Here is a 6612-nt window from a genome sequence, read left to right as displayed (position 1 = left end):
TGGGGAGGAAAAGCCAAGGTGTTTGTGCACTTCCAGAGGCGTGGAAGGAGCAGGATGGTTTTGCACACAGTATTCAGGTGGTGGCAAAGGGACAGGGCTGGGCTCAGGGTGGTGTATTCCCAGTTGTCCCCTTGGGAAAAATCACAACCTTGGGAAGCCAAAATAGGGGAGAGAAAAATAAAATTTAGATGGCTGAGGCTGCTTGGCTGAAAGAAGGAAAAAAACCCAGCAAACCAACCCCCTCCCCCCCAATCAGATCTCCTTAAAATGGGGCCCAGTTTCTGATTGGGAAGATGCTGGTTTTGATTAATTAGTGAATATATTAATTACTCTGCCACTGCCTTGTCAGAAGAACCCCAAGGAGGAGATAGGAAGAGTTCACAGGTGTCTTCCCATCCTGCTGCCTTTCTCTGATCCATTCCCAAGGATTCCTTCTCTTTGATTTCCCTTGAGCACTGAAATCCCAGAGGCTGAGTCCTAAATCCCTGCCCTTCCCCAAACGCGGTGGTGTTGGATGTGGCACAGGTGGCTCCTCCTCACCCTGTCCCACTGCAGAGCCCGGTGCCTGGGGCACAGATGCTGTTCCCTGCTCCCTCCTGTCCCTGGATTCCCAGCAGGGAATTCCCAGGTCTCCTTTGGCCAACAGCTATGCAAGAAACCCTTCCCACCACAGCCTCCTGTGCTCAGTCCCTGTCCCAGCGCTGACCAAATGATTTTGCCGTTAATAAAACTGTGCCCATTTACTGGAATTTGGGAGGCTTCTGGATGCCTTGGAAGACTGATGCTCTTCATCCTGGCCTCAGTTTCATGTTTGTGGGCAGTGGGGACTTTTGGCTTGACTTGGCTGGGTCCCTCTCAAAATCTCTCTGATACAAACAAATTCCTTGTCTTTCCAAGGAGCAAAAGCCAGATTCTTGATCTTCCAAAGCCATCCAGCAGCCAGTCCCTGCTCTGCTGCTTCCACCTGGTGTCTCAATCCTTGTACAGCTCAAAGCTGCTTCAACCTGAGATGTCACTGATGGATCCAGTTCCTTCTGCTTGGGAAATAAATGCCTGGACTGGTCTGTGTTGGTTTTGTGCAGCAGGAGATGGTTGAAATTCTTCATGTTTTGCCTCAGCCCATGCCAGCAGCAGTTGTGCCTTTAAATGCCCTTTTTTTCTGTTTGGAGGGCAGGTGGATGCTCCTGGGAGCTGGGGCTGAGTTCAGGGAAGAAGCTGCCTTCTCCCAGTCCCCTGGGAGCTCCTTTCTGGGAATGCCTGTCCTGTGTACTTCTCTTCCTGTGGCACACCTGGGATACCAGAAACACAAAGCTTTTCTATTTTCTCCTCGCCTTCCCATCCTCAGGAGGGTCCCAGCTTTGGGAAATGTGGTCCTGCTTCAATTAGATCCATGATCCATGAGTGGATTCCTCTCCTTGTGGGAAGGCTGCAGCAGCCAGTGCAAAGGTGAGGTGCCAAAAGGGAAACCCCATCCATGCAGGGTTATCCCAGATGGACCATCCCAGCTGGCTGCTGGCTCATTCCAGCTGCTCCTGGGGAAGGAGGGCAGGGAGCAGCTGTCAGAGGGAATTGCAGCTGCTCTGCCAAATGGGGATGGGAGCCTGGGGCAGGAAACACCTGCCCAGCAGCTCCTGGCTCTCCTCAGCTGCTGCTGTGTCTGTCCCATGGATGGTTTTTTCAGTGGGAGAGGTTTCCTGGGGATGCTGTCTGGAGAAAGTCCGGTCCGGGAGGGTGGGAGTGGGAAGGGCAGGGAAAGCCCAGTAGGGCTGGGCTTTAGGCTCCCTTTGGGTGCCAGCAGGATCTGGAGTCCTCACGGTGCCAAACTTGCAGCTCTTGAGAGGGGCTTTGCCCAGTCCAGTTCTTGCTCTTCCATTTCCTCACTCCAGGAGGAGCCCTGGGGTTCCCTTCGGCAGACAGACAGACGGGATGCAGGACAGAGCCGGGGGGTCCATCCACTGCATCCGCTGGATGAGTGACCTGGAAGGACCGGGGGGTGGGGGGGTTTGCAATATCCCATTTATGGCCCAAGACTTTGGTGACCTCTCTGGGACAAGGCTGGATTCCCTCGGCTGTCGGATGCTGCAAGGGCAGGATGGGACTGCGGGGAGCCGACTCTGAGCCTCCCGCTGAGCTGATCTTTAAATGCCAACCCAAACCAGTCTGATTTCTTGGTTCTGCGGAATAATGCAGGGATTTGAACAGGACACAAAATGAGGAATTTTCTTTAAATGTGGAATTATTCCTTCCCGATGTCTCCAGCTTGTCTCATGGGGGAATAAAAGGAGAAAGCGTGGTGAGTGCTGCGGGAGGCGCGCCCCCGGCTGGGGCTGGCTCGGCGCTTCCTTCCCTTGTGCTGCGCTCCCTCCGCCGCGGGCACAGCGGGGCCGGGGCTGCCGAGAGCGAGAGGGAAGCGGGGAACGGCCCCGCTGCTGCTGGGAGCCACGGGCTGCCCCGGGAACAACAACTGCTCCTGGAAAGGAGAGAAATCCCTTTCTTCCCCCTGGGGTCTCAGTGGGGCCGCGGGAAAGGGGCTGGGAGCAGCACGGCTGGGATGGGACTGCACTAAAGGGCCCTTCAAGGTCCTTCCGACCCAAAGCGTCTGGGATTGCTCCAGGGATGCGCTGAGCCTCCCCTGCCCGCTCACAGCGGCCCAGCATCAATGCTTTCCTGAGGGCTTAGGGAGCATCCCGCAGCTCCATGAATCCTTCGTGCTGTAGGAAAGAGGCTTCTGTTTTGTTCCCCTCTTCTTTCAGGCTGAATTCCCCTCGGGGGAGCGGTGGCTGGTGAGGTGCCCTGGGGCAGAGCGAGGGGCCCTGCTGGGCTCACACCGCACCCGCTGCTGCCTCTCTTTGTGTGCTTTATTTACAGTGTCCCAAGGAATGATTTCCTGCCGGGGTGACGTGGATTTCGGCGTGGATTTCCTCTCCCTTCTGTGAACTCGAGCCAGGCTGGGGACTTAAAAGTAAAACGAGATCGTGTCTGGGCAGGGATGGAGATTTGGAAATAGTGATGAGCTGGTTTATAACAACAAAGAAGGGAAAAAAAGAGCCTTTGGCCCAGGATTTATTTAGACACGAAGGCTCAGGGCTATGAATGCCCTGGGCTGAGGTAAAAGCAGCTCCACGGCAGTGGAGATAAGAGGGTCCTTTGGCAGCAGCTGCAGGAAGCACTTTGTGTCTGGATTGAATCCACAGGGTGAGGCCATGGGAAATCAGGTCAGTGTGCAGATTTTATTAGTGCTGCAATCACCCCCCCACCTCCTAGGCTGGGTTAGAGCAGGAGGGAATCGCAGAATTCCGGAATGGTTTGGGTTGGAAGGGCCATGGAGCTCGTCTGGCTCCACCCCTGCCCTGGCAGGGACACCTCCCACTGTCCCGGGCTGGTCCCAGCCCCAGTGTCCATCCTGGCCTTGGGCACTGCCAGGGATCCAGGGGCAGCCCCAGCTGCTCTGGGCACCTGTGCCAGGGCCTCACCTCTCTCACAGGGAATTTCTCCCCACTGTCCTTCTGACCCTGTCCTCCTTCAGCTTGAGGTGTTAAGGAAGGGCTGGGAGGCTCTGAGGCTCTGTCCCTGCAGGGACACTGTAGGGATGTGCTGCTGCCTGGGGAGCTGGAGCACTCGGTTTTGGGGGACAGGGTCAGAAGGGATAATGGGGAGTTGTTTATTCTTTTGGCTCTCCCCAGCCTGAGGGAGGTGCTGGCAGAGGAGGCTGCAGAGTTGGTTTAGGGACCATTGACTTCGCTTTCGAGCAGGAGTTACAGTGAACTTGTCAGCAATACACGCATTAAAATAGTACATTGTAATTTCTAATAAACAATTTTAACAATAACAGAAAATTTGTATGAGAAGTCTTCAGTATTTTACTCCATTTGCACAGCAGATTTTGTTTCCTTAGTCAGAGAACAGTGGTGTGTCCTCATCCAGGTCTTTCCACACTTTGTTCTTTCTTTCCTGGAGCACGTCCTGGGACAGGCACTGCTGGCACAGGTGCCTCAGGCAGTTTTTGTGGAGGCCAGGTTTTCATGCTTCTGGGTTCTCCTGCTGGTGGCCAATCCCCGTGTCCAGGTGGGAGCCCGGCCCTGCCCAGGCTGGGGGTGTCCAGTCCTCCTGCTGGAAGCACCAGGACAGGGAGGGCGATGGGGGAGGCAGAGGGGCCACAGGGGCTGAGGCTCGCGGGGTAACCTGTGCCAGTTCCTCACAGTGAGGAATTCCAGCTGGGCTCTCCCCAGACAGGGTGAGGCTGCTCTTTGCCCTGATGCTGCTGGAGTTCTCCTTCTCCCATCCACCCACCCACGAGCCCTCTCCTTTCCAGGAAAGCGGGGTGGGCCATTGCCCGCTGGCACCGAGCCCAGCTCTCCCCACTCACTGCTTTCCCTGCTTCCTCCACGGCAAACACAGCCTCTGCTGGCTCCCTTGGGCCGTGTTAAACTCCCTTTCAAAGGAAATCTTGGAACCACCTGCTGCATTTCCTGTAGCCCCTGTTCCCTGCTTCAGCTCTGCTCTCCCATGGCTGCTGCCAGAGGTGGGATGAGCTCGGTGCTCCCGCGGCTGTTTGAGACCTCAGGGTGTCAAGACCCTGCTGTGGGTCACCGAGGGGGCTGGGACAGCAGGAGGGGGGATGAGAGTTGGAGGAAAGGGGATGGTTTTAGAATGGAGGGGTTTGGAGTGCTTTTTTGGCTTTGGGCAAGAGCCCAGTGTGCTCCAGGGCCAAGCGCTGCAGAGCCAAAGTTCGGCTCAGCTCCCTCCATCCCTCCAAGGGGACTGGGAAAATGGGGCCCTGCCAAGGGGGGGATCAGTCCTGTCACCCCTTTGGAGGCTGCAGGAGGCTGTTCTTGGTGCTCTCTGGCTTTGGATGAGCTTTTGGATGAGCTGGGGAATGTTCCCTTGCATGGGGGCCGGTCCAGGTGCTTGTGTGCAGGGCCAGGGTGGCACCATGCTGTGGGGTTTGTATCAACCCCCCTGCAGCAGGGGCCCGCAGGAGATGGGGGCTGGAGAGTGGGAATGCCCAGCAGCTGGGGGTGGGGGGATGTGGGAACTGCCTGGCTCGGCCCCCAGCCCCGGCCGGCAGTCAGGCCTGGGAAGCTGCAGGAGGGATGGCAGGAGCTGCCCAGGAACAGCCCAGGAACAGCCCATCGGTGACCCCGGGGACGGGCTGCCTCCTGCGCTGGGTTCGGCAATCCCAGACTCAAAGAGGAGGAGCACTGGGACCCCCTGGGAGCTGATGGGTGCAGGGGAGGAACTGGGGTGGGCTCAGATTTCATGGGGTCTCTGCAGGACCTGGGGTGGGCTCAGATTTCACGGGGTCTCTGCAGGAGCTGAGTCCAGCGGGAATGCAGGCTCTGGATTGAGAAGCAGGAACACATCCCCTTGGGACTGCCTCGGGTGTCCGTGGGGGCTGGCAGCTGCAGAGCCCCTGGAGGTGCTGTGGGTGCAGGATGAGCAGGAGACTTTGCTGGGCTCTGTCTGAAGCTCTGGCAGCGCCCCAGCCCTGCTCCACTTGGCTCTGGGTCCACCCTGTCCGGGCTGTGTCCTGGGTGCAAAGGGGCCAGACCTGCGCTGGAGTACAAGGCTTTATTCCGTCGTCCCCGGGAGCCCCATGCCTGTGGCAGCCCACACTGCCACTGTGTAAATCCCCCCAGTTTTAACAGGATACAGAGAGTACAGGGGGAGTTGGAGAAGGGGGCTGTGCCCACGCAGTGTCCATGGGCTGAGCCAGCTGGGCCCTGCTCTGCCCTGCCTGAACCCACCTTTGGCCTCTGGGCTGGCATCCATCACCCCAGGGCTGGTTTGGTCCCTCCAAGGTCTTGCTGTGACCACTGGGCTCACCCAGAGCTGGAATCCTGCGGGGATTGCCAGGGCTGGAGGTGTGAGGAAGTGGGGACTGTGCTGTCCGTGAGGGCTGGAGGGGACAAAATCCACACGGGAAGAGGTGCTTGGTCAGCAGCCGTGCTGAGCTCCTGGTCCTGTGCAGCCTGGCTCGGTCACCACGTGCCCCAGTGCCACGTGCCAGGTGTGGTGCCAGCGCTGGCAACTGCTGCAGTGTCACGGTCCTGCCCTTTGCCCTCCCTGCAACCATCGCTGCTGTTGCCCCAGGCTTTCCTCTCCCAAACTGAAACTCCTTCATTCCCTCCCAGAGGCCGACACTGGACCTGCCCCATCCCCACAAGGTGTGCCCCAGGGGTGCCAGCCCTGTGTCCCAGGGCGCTTCCAGCCCCAGGTCCTGGCACCTACAGCCCTGCCCAAGGTAGCATCAGACTCATGGATGTCACCCTGCCATGGGGACACTTTGTCTTGCAGTGGCAGATGTGGCCCTGGTGCCTTTCCTGCTGCAGAGAGGTGCTGTGCCACCAGGGCTAGGATGTCCCTCCTTGTGCCTGTCCTTTGTAGGCCCTCGGAGACCCTTCCTGGTTGACGGCTGGAGGGTGGCACCAAGCACAGCAGGGCCCTGCAGGCAGCCAGCCCTGTGCCCCTCTTGGCTCATCCCTCACCACAAGGGACCACGCAGCCATAAGAATCCTGTGCCACCCCGGGCCATTGGCCACAGTCCAGGGGCAGGTGGGAGCGCAGGCGGTGTCACAGGTCGAGCCGGAAGGGCCCGAAGGAACTGGCGGG

At 58.4% G+C, this 6612-nt stretch overlaps 1 long non-coding RNA gene across 1 annotated transcript; it reads right to left on the bottom strand.

Annotated features, from left to right (window-relative positions):
* Positions 1 to 3784: 3784 nt before the first annotated feature.
* Positions 3785 to 6605, bottom strand: LOC115948751. Its single transcript, XR_004082535.1, has 2 exons — positions 5278 to 6605; positions 3785 to 5239 (listed from the first exon to the last, which is right to left on the bottom strand). It is a non-coding gene; the product is annotated as an uncharacterized LOC115948751 (long non-coding RNA).
* Between the last annotated feature and the right edge of the window lie 7 nt (positions 6606 to 6612).

This window comes from Geospiza fortis, unplaced genomic scaffold (assembly GCF_000277835.1).
Source record: "Geospiza fortis unplaced genomic scaffold, GeoFor_1.0 scaffold412, whole genome shotgun sequence".
In the NCBI taxonomy this organism is placed as follows: Eukaryota; Metazoa; Chordata; class Aves; order Passeriformes; family Thraupidae; genus Geospiza; species Geospiza fortis.
The sequence above is the reverse complement of the archived record's forward strand: the minus strand, read 5'-3'. Positions and strand labels throughout refer to the sequence as shown.